This window comes from Hyaena hyaena, unplaced genomic scaffold (genome assembly GCF_003009895.1).
Source record: "Hyaena hyaena isolate Hyena2069 unplaced genomic scaffold, ASM300989v1 scaffold_1097, whole genome shotgun sequence".
In the NCBI taxonomy this organism is placed as follows: Eukaryota; Metazoa; Chordata; class Mammalia; order Carnivora; family Hyaenidae; genus Hyaena; species Hyaena hyaena.
In genome coordinates this window covers 460,494-471,842 of record NW_024081731.1, presented here as the reverse complement: position 1 = coordinate 471,842, position 11,349 = coordinate 460,494, and positions in this window count along the sequence as shown.

Sequence of the window (11,349 nt, the reverse complement as noted above, 5' to 3'; positions counted from 1 at the left end):
GAAAAGCTGACAGACTGAGCATATTTTGACAGAATAGATTAAGGTAAAAACAGGCAAAGCAAAAGTAACTCTTCGTAGAAGAAATATAGGGGTCATAACTATCAACAAAATACAGGCTTAAAAACTGTAATAAAGTAGTATAAATTCAAGCCAATTTATTTGAAAAAATCACAGTAAGTAGACAACTTTCTAGAAAAATCTATATTACCAAAATGACTCAAGAATAGAAGTTTTGAATTCTTTAATAGTCAGAAACTAATTAATAGTTTTAAAAATCATATATGACAAACACAAAACATAAAGGGTAATTTTAAAGAAAAAAATCTACATTCAAAGAACACATTTTCTGCGTTAAGCAAACTGTTACCCAAAGTAGCAAAAGAGGAATAAAAAAAATCTCAACTCCTCTTATAAGTTAGTGTAATCTTGATATCAAAAAATAGAAAAACAGTAAAACACGGAAAATGAGAGTCCAGTTACAATCATACAAATATTAGTAAACTATACTCAACAATGTATTTAATAATTCATAATAATCAAATCATGCTATCTCAGTAATATAAAGTTAGTTTAACAATGGAAAAATAATTGCAATTTTTAAATTATGTAATTAGTAGATGCTAAAAACTATAAATTTCATTTCTTTTATATATATTATTTTTACATATGCGTATATAGTAAAATATACACATATATATTCTATTTTACTGGAATTTCTAACCAACATGAAAAGGACAGAGAAACAAATTAAAAGTATAAGAATTATTTTAAAAATCTTTGTTATTCACAGATGATACTATTATCTAAATAGAAAGCCCAAGAAAACCTACCAATAAATATATTAAAATTAATATGAAGGCTTTAGTAAGGTTACTGGGTAGGAGATCATTATATAAAAATACGACATTTCAAAGCATAAACAATTATAAAATATAATCTTTTAAAAAGTATTATTAATTAAATTTGCTAAATGATGGATTTGTGGCAGAGAATAAGCTAATACATGGAAAAATATATTGTTTCCATCTAGTGAACAATCAATAAAAGTAAAATGCAGAGTTACTCCTAAAAACAAAAAGTATCATTAATAGTTAAAAAGATGCAGAATACCTAAAGATAAGCTTGATGGTTAGAAAAAATTATAGTCTTTACTGAAAGACTTACTAGATATATAATACAGATATACATCCTTTTCTTGGATGACAAAACAATATTTTAAAGTGGTAGTTTTCACTAAATGAACTGATCAAACTGAAATCAAAGCTTAACATTTTATGAAACTAGATAAACTCATCCTTAAATTTATGTTATGGTGAAAAGCCAGGGATATCCAGGACATATTAGAAAAAAGTAGTAAGAAGAGGATTCAACCAACTAGAAATCATGACTTATTACAAAAACAAGGTGATTGAATACATGTGATGTTAGTTCAATAATAATAGTAATAATAGTAACAATAATATATCGTTTCCATCTAGTGAACAATCAATAAAAGTAAAATGCAAAGTTACTCCCCCCAAAAAATAATATAATTACTATTACTATTATTATTATTATTGAACTAACAATGGAAGAGAACAAAGAGATTATAAAAAAACTTAATTACATATGGAGCTACTGGTATATGACAGCTAGCATTATAGACAGTGGAAAGTGACCTATTTAAGGCACAGTGTAGGAAAAGATGTCCATGCAGAAAAAGTTTAAATGATACCCCTACCTCACACCACACTACACCACACACACACACACACACACATACACACACACACACACTTTAGATAGATGAAGCCCTAAATAATGAAAAGCAAATTTAAATATATATGTATATATTTTATAAGAATATATAGGAGTAAATTTTCTATCACCAGATAGTGACAGATTTCTTACACAATACAGATCTCTACATGACTTGCTTCCTCACCTAATAAGTTCTCTGCTCTAACAGTAAGGCCATCTTTGTCCACCAGATATAGGGTACTAGACCTCATACTTGATTATTGATTATTACCCTGCTTTATTTGTCATCATGGAAATTATTACCACTGCTGAGATGGGAATAGGGACTTTGTCTCTTATGTTCACTCCTCTGTACCCAAGATCTAGTACTTACCACCTAGTATTCACTCAATAACATTTGTAGAATTCTAAAAGTTATTTAAAAATTAAGTGCAGTGAGTTGAAAATGTTATGTAAAAATCTTCATAAATACAGAAATAGGCCATATCTGAAAGATCTTTCACATTCCCCAGTAGGAAAAGACCTAAAGTCCAGAATATATAAAGATATGTTCAAACCTATAAGAAAAGGAAAACGATTAAATACATGATTTCATCAAACTATACGCAGAAAAGAAAATCTAACTGGCAAGAAACATGAAAATGTGTATCACCTTAGGTACATGACTACTTTACTGACAAATGGCAATAAGAAACTTGCCACTTCCAGCACCACTTGGAAAAATCAAATGAGGTTTACCTACCTGAAGCATATAGAGAAGCCAGTCAATGTACTCAAGGCATTCCTCAGAGATCTCAGCTACATTTCTTCAGCACCAGTGGAGGTTCTAGTTGACCGTTTGCAGAATGTAACATATAAATGAGTGAGGTCCCCCTGGTTTTCCGCTAGCATGACATCGCCTCTCCAGACCTCACCTGACATAAATAATCCTGAGTAATTCTACATGCAAACTCATCTGGGTAAGTGCCAAAACCACCACATCTGGGCCAGGTTTATCTCATCAATCTCAGAAATATACTATCTACAATTTGATTGTAATTTACCTACATTACGCCTAGACATGAAGAAACTTCACCCAACTTTATCACTCACCCTAGGCTAACATACTCTCATCCAAAAGAGAGTCAGAAGAAAAACACATTATTGAATACACCTGAAATGGTTACCACAGTTGACCACACACTAGGCCATAAAATAAACCTCACAACTTTTCAGATGAAGGGTATCATATAGATCATGTTCTTGAACACAACACAATTAGGTTAGAAGCTGAAAGTAGGAAAAATAAAGAACTTTATTTGGTCACAAAATACATGGTATGAAATTTTAAACTTTGTAGAGATTTAAAAAAATCAAAATGCTGTAACTAAAATTTGGGGACAGTGGTTAAGTCCTCACTGAAGAAAATGTATGACCTTAACAGCTCATGTTGGAAAAGAAGACTAAAAAATTAAAGAGTGTTTAACATTAGAATTAGAAACAACAACAAGCCCAAAGAAAAGCAAATCATTAGAATGATGAAATCGAATATGACAATGAAATCGAGAATTTGCATAAACCCAAAGTCAGATTTTTGAATGGTGACAAAATAAAAGTGAATTTCCAGGAACTTGGAGGCCTAAAAAGACACAGGGAACACATAAATAATATGAACGATAAAGGAGACAGAATACTAATAATGCAACTGATTTTAAAATAAGTGAATATTATCAACAACTTTATTCAAATTTAATGAAAACCTGGGTGACAAGTTTTGAGAGAAACTCAACAAAACACACCTGTGAAGACATAAAATGTCTGAATGGCATTGTAACTACTAAAGAAATTGTAGAGCTGCAAAAGCATAACAGAGTAACACAGATCAACATGGTTTTACAGGTGAGTCTTACAAAAGCTTTCAAAGATTAGTACAGCTGGCAATTTGCACACCCTACAATCCACCAATCCAACTCATAGCAATTTAACTAAGAGAAAGGCTTACAGGCATGCACTATGAGATGTCACAAGAACAATCAGAAAGCAAAACATCACAAACAATTCAAATTCCCTTTGCTGGAGAATATTTTAAAAACTATATTTTCTTCACACAATAGACTGTGATTATGATGCAACTATAACTGCTTGCAACAACACAGATGAAGTTTACGTAATGTTAGGTAAAATAAAGTCTCCAAAATCACTCAATATGATACTGTCTTCATGAAGTCCAAAGGGCAAACACATACACACACACACACACACACACACACACACACATACACACTTCCTATAAAAGCAAGGAAATGATAAACACTTTACAATTCAGGGTTATATGGGGAGGCTAGGTGGCTCAGTCAGTTGAGCATCTGGCTTTGCTCAGGTCATGATCTCCTGGGTTGTAGATTCAAGCCCCACGTCAGCTTGGAGCCTGGAGCCTGTTTTGGATTCTGTGTCTCCCTCTTTCTCTCTGCTCCTCCCCAGCTCATGCTCTGTCTCTCTCTCTCTGTCTCAAAAATAAACATCAAAAAAATTAAATAAAAAAATTCAGGGTTACAGGATGCAAAGAGAGAGGTTTAAAAGTTCATGGGTGTCCATGATATTACTTATAAATAAATAGGCAAATAAAAATCTGATCATGCATGGAGTATTAATGATTTTGTATCATGAAACTAGGAACATGATGAATGTAATTCCTTCTGCTGGAGATCCTCAAGGAAACAAGAGGAAGTAACTGTACCTTCTGGTCTCATAGTAACAAATCCTAACCATCTATTTTATGCAGGGATATGGGAGAAAGAGGGACTCATCTTTCACCCCTCCCAGGCCTGACAAATATTTAAGATGGATAACATCCACGTGTTGGTGAGGATATGGGAGAAAATAAACCTTCATGTTGATCTGAGAAGGTAAATTTATACAACTTCAGAGAATTACGTAGAAATATCCAGAAAAGCTTTGCATTTGCTCTATGAATTATAAATTTTATTTCCAGAAATCTATATTAAAGAAATTCCCATACAACTGCTCAAAGGAGGTAAGCACAGGGATCTTTCCCTGCAGTACTGTTTACAACCACAAAAATGTGGAAATGCCTCCTACATTCACCATAATCGAATGGATAAATTGTAGTTTATTCCTATAAAATGTAATATAACTGGAAAGAGTATGAACTAAATTTGCATGCATTAATATCTCAAAACCATAAGCTCACATGAGAAAAAGACAGCTGCGGTAAGATGCACACAGTTTGATACTATTTGTGGAAAGTTTAAAAATACACAATACAATTTTGCATAGTGTTTATGAATTTATTCCATGAGCAGTAAAAGAACAAAAACTCACATGGCGATATAACTAACTCTAAAAGAGTGGTTACCTTTGAGGAGCAAAAGAATAAAGATCCCTTTGTAGGGATCTTTAACATTTCATCTCTTTCAAATACAAATAAGGTATGAACTTAAGGACACGTGGCAAAATAGCATCTGTTAAATCTCAATTGTGCATCCCATGTTTGTTACATATTTGTTAACTTTCTCTGTAGGTTTGAATTATTTCAACAATAAAACTGAATTGAATGGTATAAGAAAATAATTTGATATCTTAGAGTCTACCTAAAGTCCCAGTGAGCGCCATCAGCTCCAGTAAGAATTCATAGCACACACATAAGGGAATCACTGGAATATTTTGAATAATAAGATGTGTCCAGTCTTGCCTGTAATTATTTTACTCACCTAAGCCTAAATTGTGACTTGAAAGAGATTTGGGGAAGAGTACTTAATGTCCTATAAATTTTTATCAGTCATCAGGGAATACCAGAAAGTTCTCTTTTGTAACAGATGATTGATAAACTAAAATCATTCATATATGAATAATTTCAAAACACCCAGAGTCATTAAAATCTTCACATTGTTGTACTGCAATTTTTTTCTGAGAATGTGTAAGCTCCAAAAAAATTTCAGAAACAATGAAGGAAAATTATAAATATAACTTATACATTTAAATATGGGTCATACGTACAGCTGAATCACCATGATTCTTACGGTATTTCCATTTCAAGAATTGACACTATAAAAAAATCATGTGCCTTGATTTCAGTCATGATATTGAGTCATCACAATATAGCTGTGGGCAATTCTCAACTTGGATTTTCACTCTTTGTTCTTTGGAGAAGCAGGAAATCTTATAATCTCTGAAAAGGATACACCCTTCATTACTATTGACAACATCTTTGCAATATGACTTATGTCAACATTTACGAGAATAATTTGTTAGAGGCCCTGTACCTTATACTTTGTACTGGGGCGAAAAAGTCTCATTAAAGGAATTTGCCAGAGAATAGTTGCAAATAAAATAAAAGCATTCCTGAAAGGAGGGGAGGGTGGAATCCTGTCTGTAACATAAATAAATTCATATATTTTATCTATGACACAAAACAATTAGCAACCTGGATTCAAACCTCGTTCATTCAGTTATGAGTTGTATGAAAATCTCAATGTAAAATTCAGGGCCAGAAGTCACCAAAACAATGTCAATAAAATGGCTGACTCACTATTGCAGGTCACAAAGAACAATAAATAAATTGTTAAATTAAAAAAATAAATTCTTTTGCTAAAATTGGATTACTTTTCAAATATGTTTATGTTAGTAAATTTTTAACTAGTTTTCCTAAACAAATACTTTTTACACTTGAACATCCTTTGAAGGCATATAAATGAGATACAAAGTCATGTACCTGACTGTGTACAGCCCTTAGATGAGAACATCCACTTTGGAAGACCCAGCCCAACTCACTGACCTGTTCAATCTATGTTTTTCTTCCATGCTTCTGTCCATTCATTTCTTCCTTCAGCAAATATTTACTAAATATTTACCATGTGCCACCCATTATATTAGGTGAGAATATTTAGTGGATGATGATGATGATGATATGTTATGGGCCAGGCACTGTATAAGCACTTTACAATTCCTACTTTCATGAAGTTTACAAACTAGTAGGAAAGAAACAACTAATAAATTGATTATAGTGATAATAAATACTAAAAAGGAATCCTGTAAGAGTTAAAATGACAGGGAGATGGTCTGAGAGTCCGAGAAGATGTCCCTGAGAAGGCATGGGAACACTCCGAGTTTCCACTAATGACATTATCTTGCTCCAGGTGTCCAATACTTCTGGTCTGTGGAAGCCAATGCTGTACCCCTACAGACTTCACTCAGCCCTTTCCTTCCTTCTTACCCCTTTCTCTCCTACATCCTGATCTGTTCTTTGGGTAAGTGCACACTTGGCCTCCATCTTCAAATTTTGGAAAAGATACTTCACCCATTTACATGATATAAGTAAAGCCAAAGAGTCCAGCAATTGCGATGAAAAGCTACCTTTTCCCCCAAATTCTTACATGTCACTCCTACCTCTCAATCTATTCTTCTATTGTGAAGAAGAAAATGAGAGCGGAAGGACACAGAGGAGGAGGGAATGAAACAAGAGAGAAAAGAAGAGAAAGAAAAAAGGAAGAAAAGGAGGAGAGAGGAATTTCACCAGAAAGTTCATGATCAATTTTAAAAGCATAGGAGAACTTTGGTATCCCTTTTCCTTCCTCTCATTGTTCTCCTTTACCTTCTTTCTTTCCCTTTCTCCCGTGTTCCTCTTTATACCCGTGGCTATCAGTAAATATACATGCACAATTTAAAACTTATATCATGCCACTAATATAATCAGAGATCCTTCCTCCATACAGATTGCACAGCAATGCAGTAGTCAGCCCCTGGATGCAATAAGTGCTTCATAGTATTGAGGTCACCTCGTCCCTTAAGTAAAGCCGACCAAATGTCTCATCTCCTGTATGTGACAGAATTGGAATGAAAAGAGGGAAGCACTTATGTTTCTGCCAACTGTCATCAGCACTGTTTATTCTGATGAATTTCATATTACTGTTCTGCCTTTGCTTATTATTTTGATTTTCCTCCCCTCTTCACCCCATCCCAGTTGAACACTGCCTGCCCTAACGCTTTCACACGTACACAACAGCAACTGCTCAACTCATACATTTTACATATGTCTAGACTAGAGTGAAATTTTGGTGAAATCAGAATTGGAGGTGGGAGTTACGTATCAGAGAAACATAGAGAACAACTTGAAATTAAACATATACCTGTTTTTAAAGTCTCTTAGCTATTTCTGACACTGGAGAATTTGCCTGGCTACCTTTCTTCCATGTAGGAAGTTGCTAACTGTCTTGTCTCCCATCATGCAGTTTCATCTTCTCTCTCATTGTCAAGCTTCCTAGAGAAACTCAAACTTCTTATCTTACCATTCAGAGCAACTAATTTGCCTTTGTCTCACTCCTAGCCCAGCCTCGTCTTACACCAATAGACATCATTCCACAAACCAAATGGCTCCTTGCAACACTTAAGAAATTCATTTGTTTCACTGAAGAGGAATTCTTTCCTAGGTCTTAAACTAACAGTTTATTTTCCTCCTCATTATAATTTTGAAAGCATTATTGTAAATAAAAATAAAGCAAAAACGAACAACTCAATCTTTTTTTTTAGAAGGATTCTCTAAATTTTTTTTTAATGTTTTATTTATTTCTAGGAGAGAGAGAGGGAGAGAGAGAGAGAGAGACAGCGTGAGCAGGGGAGGGTCAGAGAGAGAGGGAGTCACAGACTCTGAAACAGGCTCCAGGCTCCAAGCTGGCTGTCAGCACAGAGCCCGACGCGGGGCTCGAACCCACTAACCGCGAGATCATGAACTAAGCAAAAGTCTGACGCTTAACCGACTAAGCCACCCAGGCTCCCCAAGAACAACTCAATCTGAAAGGAATAATGTTGAAAGGTGAAATGTGCTGTGATAAATATGCTTAAAAGTTCTGACTAGTGCCTTAAGTAACAGTGCTTTAGTAAAATATTTATAAAGGAATTTTCTCCAACAAATACAAATTTATAGATAACACTATATGTGCTTGTGTTGTGTGTATCCATCAGTTTCTAAAATAGCAATAAAAGTCTAATATATGGCAAAACACAGTGTGAAGACAAAGAAATAAGAATGTTAAGACTTTGGCTAACAGGCACACATAAGCAGAAACCTCAGAAATGCAGGCATAGTTATGACCCCTAAGAGTTAAGTATATTGCATAGTCTATGTGTATGGGGGTAGGGAAGTTTTGGTTGAAAAGGTGAGGATAATAAATGTGAGCACTGCTGAAGTAGCCACTCGAGAAACAATCAGGCAAAACATATCAATGTGGTACACTTGTTCTGCCTTCCATGGAAACTCTGAGAGAAATTTGATTGATTAGCTGGCCAAGTTAACGAGCAAACTACAATCTAGCAGTCTGTCCCATCCAACCCTACAATGATCAAATGCACAATGTCTTGTAGAGGATCCCAGAAAGAAAGCCAGGCTAGAACTAACCAAAAACATATATCATGTCCAGGGAAAGTGTCAATGAATCCGGAACCAACACTTTTTGAAAAAAAAAGAATTAAAGGAAAATAGTATCAAGACTTGACAGGTCTTCACAAGGAGCCTGAAAAGGAAGGGAAGATGAGAGAAGTAAAGCTGACTCAGAGAATGTTTGAAATTTTGAAATAATGCAGGTAGTTATGCTACGCTTGGGATGACATAATCAAATGCAGCATGACTGACAATAACTTAAATTTGCAAAGCTCTAAATTGGAAGCAGGTTTTTAATTTGGCAAAGAGACCTTTTCATTCCATGAACATCAAGTCAGAATGCAGTCATTTTAGTGAGGTATTCAGCTTTGCAACATTCAGTGCATTTGTCATAACTAATTATTTGACCACATCTTGGTGGCTTAGATTTCTTGATAAGAATGGTAGAAAATTTGACCAATTATAGCTTTGAAGTTTTGGTATTCAACATTCCAAAGAAATAAGGGTCCAAACTGTTCCTGTTAGTATCACATGCCATTTTCTAACAAACTGACTCAACACTAGTTTGCATTTTAAGAAAGAAGAAAAGAAGGAAGGGAAGGAAGAAGGAAGGGCAAAAAGAAAGAAGAAACTCATTCTTTTAAAAATATACACATGACTGTGTGTTTTGTGGTCATTTGCATTGAGAATGCCACATGAAGAAAGTGTCCAATTTCAATAACTCATTTTCCTCTTACACATTTTAAATATAATAAAGAAATTGTAATCAACCATTTGTATTATTTTGGTGGTATCAAAATATTTTTGCTGGTTTCAAAGATGAAGTACAGGCAACCTGTGGCATACAGAGACTTCCTGAGAGATGTCTATCTGTCTGGTTGGTTTGGGGGGTTTTGTTTCATTTGTTGTTTGTTGTTTGCTTTTTTTTTAAATTTTTTAAATGTTTTATTTATTTATGACAGAGAGAGAGAGAGAGAGAGTGAGCAGGGGAGGTTCAGAGAGAGAAGGAGATACAGACTCTGAAACAGGCTCCAGGCTCTGAGCTGGCTGTCAGCACAGAGCCCGTCGCGGGGCTCGAACCCACGAACCGCGAGATCATGACATGAGCCGAAGTCAGAGGCTTAACTGACTGAGCCACCCAGGCACTCCTGTTGTTTGCTTTTTTGTTTGCCATGGAAACTTTCAAAGCAACCCTTGCTTACTCTAATAGAGTAGTCTTATTCCATGTATCTTACGAGTAATTACACAATAATTCAACAGATTTTTTTAAGTAGACTTCATGCCCAGTACAGAGCCCAACATGGGCTTGAACTCACATCCCTGAGATCAAGACTAAAGCTGAGAGGGGCGCCTGGGTGGTTCAGTCGGTTAAGCATCCGACTTTGACTCAGGTCATGATCTCACGGTTCATGGGTCCAAGCCCTGCATGGGCTCTGTGCTGACAGCTCAGAGCCTGGATCCTGCTTCGGATTCTGTGTGTATGTCTCTCTCTCTGACCCTCCCCTGCTCATGTGTGTGCGCCCGTCAACAGATTTTCTAATAGGTTGTTAAACCTATATCTCGTTGCTGATATATCATTTATTTGTCTCATATTGGTCTTGTCTTGCTCCCACTCTTAATCAGTCCAGGTGCTACTCAGGACATGCAGTGAATTTTAAGCCTCACTTACTCAGGAGTTAGGATGAGAATGTCTTGTCCCATTTCCCCCACATGCCCACCCTGTTACTGAAGTTCCAACCCCGTAACGTGCTAGCCCAGCCCATATGAATGATTTTCTGTCTGCTCCTCCATATCTTCTCTTCTGCTGTAATTAGAGCTCTACCTTTGCTGCTTCTCTCTTGTGAGTCTTTGTCTTTGCATCACACTCAGAAGCCAGGGTGCTGTAAGAATCTCACCTACACCTTGAGCAAATCAAATATATCAGCTCGAGTCTCTTTATTTATCACATGTGGCTGCATATCCTCATAAGGCTATTTAGAATATTTGACCAAATGGACACAAATTATTCAGAACAGTGCCTAACATATAGTAAATGAAATTTCTTTGACTTCCCTTCAAAATAAGAGAGGTCTGGCTTAAGAAAATATTAAGTATAAGTTTGTACTGGGACATTTTATTAAGTGTTCACTAACAATTCTAGTTTCAAAATCTCTAAGTAATATATATTCATTTTTTCTGTGTTTCTCTAAAACCTGTTTGAAAAAATAAAAACAAAAAAAAATACTCCATTCCCAGAT